General features: G+C 51.5%; 1 pseudogene across 1 annotated transcript; it reads left to right on the top strand.

Moving 5' to 3' along the window:
• The first annotated feature begins 661 nt into the window (after positions 1–661).
• On the top strand, positions 662–1597 carry LOC309603327 (olfactory receptor 14C36-like; annotated as a pseudogene). The gene has a single exon. The product of its transcript is annotated as an olfactory receptor 14C36-like (transcript).
• The last annotated feature ends 9579 nt before the right edge of the window (positions 1598–11176 follow it).

The raw sequence follows: 11176 nt of genomic DNA, 5'->3' as shown, positions 1-11176 counted from the left end.
TTCAGAAAAAGAAATCTATGTAATAGCTGAAAAAGTCTTAATTTCCAGCTTTTCATGATTTTTTAAGAAATTTTGCTGATCCCCGAGGGATGCTGCTAGTATCTGGCTCCTTGGAGGACTTTGTACCACTGACAGATTTGTTCCTGATCATCCAGCCAACTTCCCACCCACCGCATCATCCACTTCTTCAGTCCAGATGTCAACAATCCGCTCTAGGGAGACCACGGGAAACCACATGCAAGGACTTGCAAAAGTCCAGGTACACAGCATGCCCTTCTTTCCCCTCCCACATGGGTTCAGCAATCCTTTTCTTGTCCTTCAAGTGCAAGAGCATTTGCCCTGTCACCTTCCCAGGGGCTGAGGTGAAGCTGACCAACCTGTGACACTCCCGGTCCTCCTGGGCTGTTGCTGCCTCCATGGGTCATTGCTGGAAAGCAGGGCTGACCCTTCAGGAGCCCCTGGGGAGAGGGCATGGCTCTGCACAGCACACTCAGCCAGCACAAACCACAGCTGAAGCCTCCCAGCTGCATAACAGCCCCCCCCAGGAAAGAAAAGCACCCTTAGGTAGTTCACAAAGAATGAATGAAATGTGGCTCCGAGAAGATTCTCTGAATTTTTCTCTTTTCTCTCCTTTGGCAGTTTCCATGCCCAGAAGCAGCAGATGTCCAATCGCAACTCCATGAACGAGTTCCTTCTCCTGGCATTGGCAGACACGCGGGAGCTGCAGCTCTTGCACTTCTGGCTCTTCCTGGCCATCTACCTGGCTGCCTTCCTGGGCAATGGCCTCATCATCACCGCTGTAGCCTGTGACCACCGCCTCCACACCCCCATGTACTTCTTTCTCCTCAACTTCTCCCTCATGGACCTGGCCTCCATCTCCACCACTGTGCCCAAAGCCATGGCCAGTTCCCTCTGAGACACCAGGGCCATCTCCTACTTGGGATGTGCTGCACAGCTCTTTTTCTTTCTCTTCTTCATTGGAGGAGAATTCTGTCTTCTCACTGTTATGGCCTACGACCGTTACGTGGCCATCTGCAAACCCCTGCACTACGGGACCCTGCTGGGCAGCAGAGCTTGTGTCCACATGGCAGCAGCTGCCTGGGGCACTGGGTTTCTCTATGCTCTGCTGCACACGGCTGATACATTTTCCCTCCCCCTCTGCCGAGGCAATGTCCTGGACCAGTTCTTCTGTGAAATCCCCCAGATCCTCAAGCTCTCCTGCTCAGATGCCTACCTCAGGGAAGTTGGGCTTCTTGTGGTTAGTGCCTGGTTTGGATTTGGTTGTTTTGTTTTCCTTGTGGTGTCCTATGTGCAGATCTTCAGGGCCGTGCTGAGGATCCCCTCTGAGCAGGGACAGCACAAAGCCTTTTCCACGTGCCTCCCTCACCTGGCCGTGGTCTCCCTCTTTATCAGCACGGCAGTGTTTGCCTATCTGAAACCCCCCTCCATTTCCTCCCCAGTTCTAAATCTGGTGGTATCATTTCTGTACTCAGTGGTGCCTCCAGCAGTGAACCCCCTCATCTACAGCATGAGGAACGAGGAGCTCAAGGATGCCCTATCTAAACTGGCCCAATGGGCGCTATCTCACAGACAATAACCTGCCTCCCTTTCTATGCACATTTCCCACAGTTTATCTTAGTCCACCAGTCTGCCTTTTCCTCTTGTGATAATCCAAAGTATAGAGAATTTTGTGGGTTTGTACTACTTATCTTGAGGCTTGATGTTATTGTGTCTGGCCCTTGTACCATACTGTATCAGATGTGGCCTGTCAGATAGCAGCTCTTCAGTAAAATGGGATCTCCCAGGTCCAGTGCCTGAAGGCCGGGCTCTTCCTCCAAAGGTATTTCCAAGATAATATCCAAGGAATTTGTCTTTTAAGCTGTCTGTTCTCCTCGTGTTCTCAATGTTTTAGGAGTTAAAGGTCATGTTACTATTTCATTCCACTGAGCCAAATGCTCTGGATTTAAAAGCTCTCTTTTTGGTGTCCAATGGGAGAGGAGATGGCCCATGAGCTCCCATTCTCTCCTCAGGTTTCTTCATGTATGACAGGAGTGATGGCATATACCAGACTCTCTGGAAATGAGTTTGGAGGGGTGAGGAGAGGAGAGGATGGGGACTCACCATGTGCCCTGGGGCTGGAATGAATGGAGGCTCAGAAGGTGAAACACCCTCAATGGTGAAGTCCCGAAAAGTAAAGCACTAAATAAATGTATCCATGAACAAGGTCTCTGCAATGCCATGGGAGTCAGTGGAGACCCAGGAGGAACAGGGAGGGGAGCCTGGAGAGATGCAGGAGCTGCCTGAGGAGGCCCAGGGCCAGGACTGTCACATTGTCCTGGGCAGTGGGGCTGATGGAGGCAGAGAAGGGGGCAAATGCAATCAGGTATGGGCATCACCTACAACATGTATTCAGGAGATCCAGAGTGTTCCTGGCCCCTATTTACTCATGCCCTTGGGGCCAGCACCATCCCTGGAGCTGATGGTGAGCCTGAACTGAGCCTCTCTGCACTCTGAACAGTGCCTCTCTGCCCCCCAGGAGCTGCTGTGCCCTTCAGAGGGGCTGGGGCTGTGGGGTGAGTGCCCAGAGCTCTGCAGCACCCTGCGGTGGGCACTGCCATGGGGCCAGCCCAGGCTGGGCTGCTCTGCTGGGCTGGGCTGGGGAGAGGGCAGGGGAGGTGGGGAGAGCTGGAGAGGGGCTGGGCTGGGAAAATGCCTGGGAAAGGAAAGCAGCAGTGTAGAGCTAAGCTGTGCGAGTGTGCAGGGTGGGGGCACCCAGCACTGCTCACAGTGCAGTCAGGCATCGTGGTGAAGGAAGCAAGGCACCAAAGGTGCATAAGTAAGAAGCCCAGTCCTTGCCATGTCCCCTGGCCACCTCGGGAAAGCTGCCCTGGGAAAACTGTCCCAGATCAGTGCCACACACCGGCCATTTCCATCTCTGGCCATACACCCCAACCCTGAGAAGTGATCTTTGCTGCATGGTCACTTCCCTCCTCCTCCGGGGCTCTGTGATATATCCAACTCCACCACCGGGATTAAGAAAAAGGGAACCAGTTTCTTAGAGACACTTATTACACACCAAGTCCCAGAGCTCTTGCCACAGCTGGTCTCTCTCAGTCAAGCCAGTTCTCAGACAGCTCCAGCTAGATCAGGTGCCCATGACCTTGTCTCAACAAATGTTGAAAAATCCATTGATTGACATCCCACCAACTGGCCTGCATCCTTGCTCCAGTGTTTCACTCTGAGGGATTTCGCTAAAACCCAGCTCTCTCAGCCTCTCCTTCTCCATAATGTGCTCCAGGCCCCAACCAGTCTATCCTAGGCACAGGATCTGGCCTTTGTCCTCCTTCTATTTCATGAAGGTCCCCACAGGACAGTCCTCCTGCCTCTCAGGTTTCCCCTGAAAGGCATCCCTAAGGCACAGGAATGGTCCTCCCATGCTAGTAACATTGAAAAATGTGGTGAGAGTTGCCTCCTCCAGGTCATGGGTACAGGTGTTAAACTGTGCAGGGCTCAGGAGAGTCCCCTGTGCCACCTCACCAAACCCCAGTATGGCCCCTGGCCTCCAGGTAGAGTCTGGCCCCTTCACCACTGCTCTCTCAGCCTCATCATCCAAGCGGTGTTTTGCCCATCTGTTTGTCTGTCCATCCAGACTGTAATGGCCTAACTTGGGTACAAGAACATTGAGGGAGACCTTGCCAAAAGGCTTGCTGAAGTGGAGGTAAATGACATCACCTGATGTCCCCTCATGCACAAAGGAAGCTACTTCCTCATGAAGGCAACCAGGTTGGTGAGGCATGATTCACCCTTGGGAAGTGCATGACGATGCTCTTCTCTTTTGGGTGCCCAGGAATGTCACCCAAGAGCACCCATTCAATGGCCCAGTCCTCACCAAAGTGAGCTTGTACAGCCTGGGATTCCCTGGCTTGTACTTCTGGCCTCTTTCAAAGATGGGTGCACCATTTGCTTGTCCTCACTCACAAGAGACCTCTTACCAATCCCATGACCTTTCAGAAGGGATATTCAAAAGAAATATTGATCTTCACCTGTACCTTCTTCATCACTCCTCTGCCTGTTAGATGGTGTCTTTAGTTTCTCTAATCTCTCAAACAGTTTCACCTGTCCCCATACAATGACCATTTCTAACGCCATCTTTGCAGATGCAGACTCTCTAGGCAAAGGCCAGTTCCATTAGTCTCTAATTTTCTCCTCCCATTATTCTTTGTTCATTCGATAAGTCTCACCTACCCAGCTGCTGCTTTGAGCTTCACAGAGTTCAAAGCTTGCCTGTCTTTCAGTAGTCGAATTGTCTCTTTAGCCAACACTTGAGTTGTTTTCAAATCTATCTGTTTGTACCTATCTATCTAAAACATTTCTCATAAGATTATCCCTTGTAGAAAGGCAACCTCATTAGAGACAGCTTGTACTTAGCCTGTGGTTACAGAGTGTGTTTTATTGTTTGTGAAAACTGATCATGCTTTGCTTTGCTTTGCTTGCAAATAGGAAAAATCCTTATGTGGCCTGTGTGCAGCCAGTTGCGATGGATGCCCTCGACCTCTTAACCAAACGAGCAGTAGTTTGGTACAGGCTTCAGAAGAGGTAAAGGCGTGAGCCGTAGCCAGGCCATGAACTCCTCTAGTTTCTATCTGTTCTCTGAAAACCCACAAAGGAGCCGAGGGGTACATGATGTCTATGAGCTTGGAACACCAATCATGCGACTGACACGGGAATAGTGGGTGGCTATTCCAAGACTCAATTATCAAGGAACAAAGAAACTCGGGGGTACAAGGAGCCTCCTGCATACCTTTCCTATCGCATGTAATTTGACCGCAAGCCAACCACTTTATCCTATAAATACAACAGCCTCAGTGAGCCTTCTTTGAGCTCTCCCTGCTAGGCAGCGTGGGTGCCTGGCGGTGATCCCCCCTTGAGCTGGGACACCTCTCAAGGCTGCTCCTCAAGGCAGAGAGACCTTTTAACAACGACAGATCTTTGGTAGGAGACTGATATCGTGCAGAACGTTGTAGCATGGTAACTTTGATTTTGTCTTGGCAACTTTGATTGCATGCTGAATTGACAAATTTTGCCTATATAATCTCTTAGACATAAATCGTTGTCCAAGTCTGAGACTAAGATTGGACCTAGCCACAGCTAAGCTCCATCAGGAGTTTAGAAAGCAAGGAGGTCTACTCTGAACCTTGTGACTCAACGGGAGGGTCCTCCTTACCCTTTTGTATCCCTGGTCTCCCCGTGAATCATGTGAACTTGAGTGTAACTCAATTTTCCTTTGTATGTTTCTTCCATGCAGTAATTAATAGAGTAAACATCATCATCAAACTTATTGAACCTTGAGCAACCACTCTTAAACTTTGTTAAATTCCATCGAATTCATTGAACTCTGTCAAAATTATTATTCTACCTGAATAAAACTTATGCCATAGGAGCCAGTGGGGTTCCCATTTTGAAAGGAGGATGGAGAAACCGGAGAAGGTCCAGAGGAAGTCGGTCATGATGGGCTTTGGGGCCTAAAGCACATGAGCTGTGTGGAGAGGTGGAGGCACCTGGGCCTCTTTAGTCTGCTGAAGGAGAGGCACAGGGCAGTCTAAAAGCAGGTGACACCGACCTGGAGAGGTGGTGGAGCCAAACTCTTCTGCGGTGTCAGATGGTATGGCAGAGGCAACAGCCACCAAGTTCCTCCTGGGAGCTTCACACTGGGCCTTAGGAAACCCTGACAAGGCAGGTGGTGCTGCCCTGCAGCAGGACGTCCAGAGAGGATCTTTCATTTCCATGTTTGGAGGGTTTCAGGTTTCAGCTCCACAAAGCCACAGCCAGCTTGACCCTGGGGTTGGTGATACCCCACCCTTTGGTGGGAGGCCACCATTGCAGACATGGAGACAAGGCACCTGACCAGCTCCTTGCACCCAGGAATCGGTATGCCATGCCACCTGAGACTCCTGGGAACAGCTACGCTTTTGTCCACAGAAGCGTGATTCCTCTTCGTGTGTCCTGGCCAATCTCCTGACCCATGCGGTGCTTTAGGCTCTGAAGACAATCAAAACCAACTTGATGACTAGGTTAGTCTCATTTTACATGCTGACATGCAGGGCAGATGCAGGGAGCTCAGAGCTTCCAGGCTCCCTGCTGCACAGTTAGGACTTCAGAGACTGGAAAGGCAGGTAACGGTGTCGTGGCGGTGTGCTCCACATCAAGGTTTTGCCTTCCTTTGTGCCTTTTCACTAACCTGGGATCTGTCCCTTGGCCGCCTTTGGCTAAAAACAGAACAACTCCCCTATTCCACCTCCCTGTCCTGATGAAAACTGTGAGAAACAGATGGAGCAGAGATGATTTAAGGGCAATTCTGTCTAAGAGCTGTAAGCATTAAATAATAACAGAGAGTTAGCAGTGAGAGAAAAAGCACTGTTCTAAGAATTGCATGCCAGAGGCTAATCACGGAGAACTTGTAGCTATTTTGTCAAGTAAAGATGAAATGGAAGAGCTTCAGTTCATCATCGCGAATACGAAGGAGTTCCCTTACCGCACTGTCCTGTTACTGCCATTAGGGACAGTACCACTAATTCCAAAACATCCTTGAGAGCTTCTTTATTTTTCCTCGTCTCCAAAGCTCAGGCTGCTCAGACCTGGAAAGTACTACCTCAACTCTCTGCAAACCAAGTCTCTCCAGCCTTCTCTCCTCCACACTCTTTTACCCCAGGACACTTCTCCCCATCACGTCAGCACACTGCCTGGTCTTTATTTTTGATCTGGGTGAAGCCAGGGTACTGCCTCGGTAAGCCTTCCCTACAGAAGTCCTCTCTCCCTGCTGATCCCACTTGTGTCACCGGACGCTAGGTACAGCTCCATTTTCCTGCTGCAGAGCTCCATGGCATGGACAGTTTTCCTGTTTCTTTCATGAGAAAAGGTGACAAGCAGGAGAGACTCCGTGCCAGGGAGTCCCAGCCTTGGGTGTTGCTCACCTGGTTCTTACTGGCATCTCTGTTGGTGTACCTGGTACTTTTCTGTGGCTACTCTTTCTGCACAGAAGATCTTAAAAAGACAAAGATTTCATAGCAGATGGTCGTAAAAGCCCTGTTATAGACAACAAAGTTTGCCATGGGCTCTGGAGGGAGCCAGGAAGATAGTTAACAAGCACCAGGAAGATCCAGGAAGCTTAAGGCCACTTCTGAAGAGTGAGTGGCTGTAAGCAACGCTGACTGGCTGTGTGTAGGTCTCAGAGAGAGGGTCGAGGGGTGTCAGTGAGAAACAAGGAGGTGGCTGATGGCTTTATCCTTTATCCTTAAGCATATCTGAGCCCAGAAATGGAAAGCAACTGATGTGTGTGGATGGGGAAGAGGAGGAGGTTTGTCCTGGGAAGATGTCAGGAGGGAAGACCCCTCTTCTGCAAATCAGGGATGACAGACATTTCCATGTGATGTGCATCCCCTAGGAGAAGGGGAACGCCCGCTGCTGAGGATGGCTGTGCTCAGTCATGCACCGTGAGCTGACCATGCTCCCTTTACCTCCTTCACTTCCCACACTTGGATGGACCTCAGGAAACATCGATGAGCGTGGAGGATGCACAGACCTCCTGGGCTGAGGTCCTGCCACTGCAGGGGAAGAGGGAAGGGTTTGTGAGACACATGGTAGTGCAGGGAGAGAGCAGAGCATGTGAGGATTCAAGCAAGTCTGGGGCTAGGACATCTTGGGTGCTAGAGGAACGTGAACAGGGCTTTGAAAGAAGCCAGATGGGTTGTGGGGAACTCAGAGACATTGGCAAATCCTCAGAAAACCACACCTTTGTGTTTGAAGAACAGTGAGGACACAGAGTTATCAGTAAACCTTGGGATATCATGGGGGCAGAGTGAGCTGGGGAAGCAGGGGTGGTGGTTAAAATCTGCAGAGAAACGGGCACAGACAGAGGACAGTGTAGGACAGCCTGTGGTGGGGAAAGCCAAGGGCTTTGGTAGGGCTGGGACCCAGAACTGAGGTCCTTATTCTCTTGGCTACGGCTGCTGGCTCTTGGGCTGAGGCCTATGTGAGGACACCAGTTCCTTGCAGCCCCCATACTTTGTTGCCTCCTCACCCCTGAGAGAGCCTGGGAGGTGTCTTAGCACTGACCAGCACTCAGCATCACAAACCCTCACATCTCTCTGCCCCTAGCAAGAGCCCTGAGACACCCAGGAAGGAAAGGATCCCCATTCCTAGGGTCCTGGGGTCAGGGCTTGGCCATCCTCCTTAATGAAACACGTCAAGGGCTTTCACAGCCCCCTCCACTTGGCTTTCTGCATGTGCCACTCTCACTAGTTACCATGCTGTCATGCGCAGGTGTTGCAGGCTGTGAGGAGGGTCCAGTCTGAACATGACGTCATTCACAATTGAACTTGGAACCTAGCATGTTTCAGGCCTAAGAGGCAGTATCACACCACGAGGAGAGGCTGGCTCTGGGGATGCCATGCTTGGTGCTAACCCACATGCAGAGAGGGAATTCATGACTGCAAGAATCGCGGTAGCTATCATCAGAGACAACAGAATCACCGAACCATTCAGGTTGGAAGGGACCTTGGGAGGTCTTTAGACTAACCTCCTGCTCACATTGGGATGAGCAATGAATTCCCATTAACTTCCTAAGGGCTTTTGTCCAAGAGTGTCCTGAAAATGACTAAGATCTTTGGTGGGCTCCTGGAGACCCTCTGAGGAAGCTGAGGGTGCCTTTTGCTGCCAGGTAAGGACGGCTACAGGATTCCTTGACTCCAACAAGCTGCTACTAACCTCGAGCATCTTCTAACGAACACTGTCCACTGTCCTTGATCAAAAGGTGCAGTGTTGAGAGGCTGCTAAAGTTTTTCCAAACCTTGGACTGTTACCCCGTGCTGCTCTTCCCTGTAGGCACCAATGACACAGCCAAACCTGCACAGGATTGAGTGTGACTGCATGGCTCTGGGGATGATGGGCATGGTGGCACAGGCAGTGTTCTCCTCAGTCCTGCTGGTGAGGGGGAGAGGCTTGGGGACTGGACAGATCCTGTGGGTCAGCAATTGGTTGCACAGCTAGTACCAGCAACAGGGGTTTAGTTTCTATGACCAGGAGACCCTCTCTGAGGACCACTGACTGCTGTCAGTGGTGTCTACGCTGTTCCTGAGGCTGTTTGGCAGAGGTGAAGCTGATCTCCAGCAAGAACAAGGTGCTGCTGACAGGCACACTGTGAACATTGCTGCTCTGTTCCTTGCCTGTATCATCAAGGGGGTGAGTAAAGGGTGGCGGAGAGAAAAACCAGCAGCTTGAGAGTGTAGGCACACGAGTGCAGACCCCAGTGTGATGTGCTTCCTATTCCTGCACTGTCCTGCATCTACTGGCTAGAGCAGGGACAGACCTTGCTGCAGGGCAGTGGTGGCAATCGGTGGCTTGCACAAAGGCAGTGCTGTCTGGGCTGTGTGTCACACACAGGCTTTGAAGGGGGGCAGCTTTCCTGTGCAGGACCAGTGCTGTCCCTGCCAGCTGCACGCAGCTGTCTGTGAAAGCCTTGGCACCTCACATAACACTACAGGCCTTTCTTTGGCCATTCCATTGAGTAACTGTCCTGAAATCTGTTAGGCCATGTGGGGATGAAACGAGACAGCTCTCATGATAGTCAGGAGAGATCTGTGAAGTACAGCTGATGGAGATCAGAAAGCGAGAGACTTAGCTCTCCCTGTGGTCCATGAGTCCATTTGATCAGCTGAATCCCTGTGTAGGCTGCCCAGAAAATAACAACTAGAGAAAGATTCTCTTGTCCTAAACGTGTGCATCTGCTGTCATCTCAGTTGTCCAAAGGAAATCATCCTCCTGCTCAGAAATGATGCCCCAGATACCACCCTGTCTCTCAGAGCAGGTACATTAGAACATGTAGTTACCTCCATGTCTCTTGGACCAGCTCTGGCACCTCAAATGTCACCAGGTGTTTGCATCTGAACACCTCACTCCTGGGCTTCATCTCCAGTAATTAGCATGGGAGCTGCCTGCAGGCAGCGAGGGGAGAGGAGTGAGACAGAGAGAGGTGTTAAAGGCAGTCAGCAGTGGGAGGATGCTGAGAGCTCACTAAGGGAGAAATCCTCACAGCCCTTGACACGGTAAGTCTCTGGCTGCAGGAATCTCCTGAAGCTGGTACATCCCACAGTTGACAGGATCTGTCAGGATGACTCTCACAGTATCCCTGTTGGAGAGGAGAGGAACATGCTCCAGAGCAGGGCTTCCCTGCTGCACGGTCAGAGGGACAGGGCACGATCGCTGCCTTCTCCTGGGGATAACTGCAGGGGTGTGAAGCTGGGTGTGCCCAGGGCCGTCCTTCCGAGCAGGGTCTGTGTGCTGGGGCTGTGTGCTGGGGCAGGGACTCTGCCGCCTGCCAGGGTCAGCACTGAGCCTGCCCGGGGAGCTGCCCACGATGCTGCAGGGAGAAGCTGTGAGTGGAAGGCAACCTCTGGCAGGGCAGGACAGGATCCTTCTTCTGCAGAGAGGCTGCTGCGTGGGTCAAGGCTGCTCACAGCTCCAGATCACCGCTACGAAACTTCCAAGGGGATGTTTCAAGGGAAAGTTCAAGGCAGGGTTTACAATAAAGATAAGGAGATTTCCCGAGTCTGTGTTTTCAGTTTCGTACTGTGAGGGCAGGGGAGAGAAGAGGTGCAGTGGGGGAGGGAAAGAGAAAGAGAAAAGGACCTGTCAAGTTTGAGCAAGTCATTGAGACTCCTGAGCTGCAACTTGGAGTGGCCAGTAGGTCTGCTAATAGCCTCCTAAAGTGCCTTCGACTGCTCTTCTGCCTATGGACGGCACCAGCATCACCTCTGCTGGACCCATCAGGGTTGTTCTGAACTTTTGCCACTCCCAACAGGAACATGTGCCCAGCCAGTCCCTGCAAACAGAAGGGTTTCTGTAGGGCCAAGGTGAGTGCCCAGAGGTTCACATGGGGTTTGTTAGCAGGGAAAAGACATGGAACAGGGAAACACCTCCCAGGGAAAAAAAAAATCTCTAGGCAGCAGATAGATGATCAGGAAATGAGAGGAAACTAAAACCAGAAATGTTGTGGGAGGGAGAATGAGCAAGCCTCCTCTCCCACCCAGCAAACCCCATGCCCTCAGGGCCGCGGGGTCCAAGGCGTGAACCACCTCCTCTGCAGCCAGAGCTCCAGCAGAGCCGTGGTGCAGCTCTGCAG

The sequence above is a fragment of the Platalea leucorodia genome, assembly GCF_965183815.1.
Source record: "Platalea leucorodia genome assembly, contig: HAP1_HAP1_SCAFFOLD_54, whole genome shotgun sequence".
Lineage (NCBI taxonomy): Eukaryota > Metazoa > Chordata > Aves > Pelecaniformes > Threskiornithidae > Platalea > Platalea leucorodia.
Note: the sequence above shows the minus strand (reverse complement) of the source record. Positions and strands in the feature narration are given on the sequence as shown.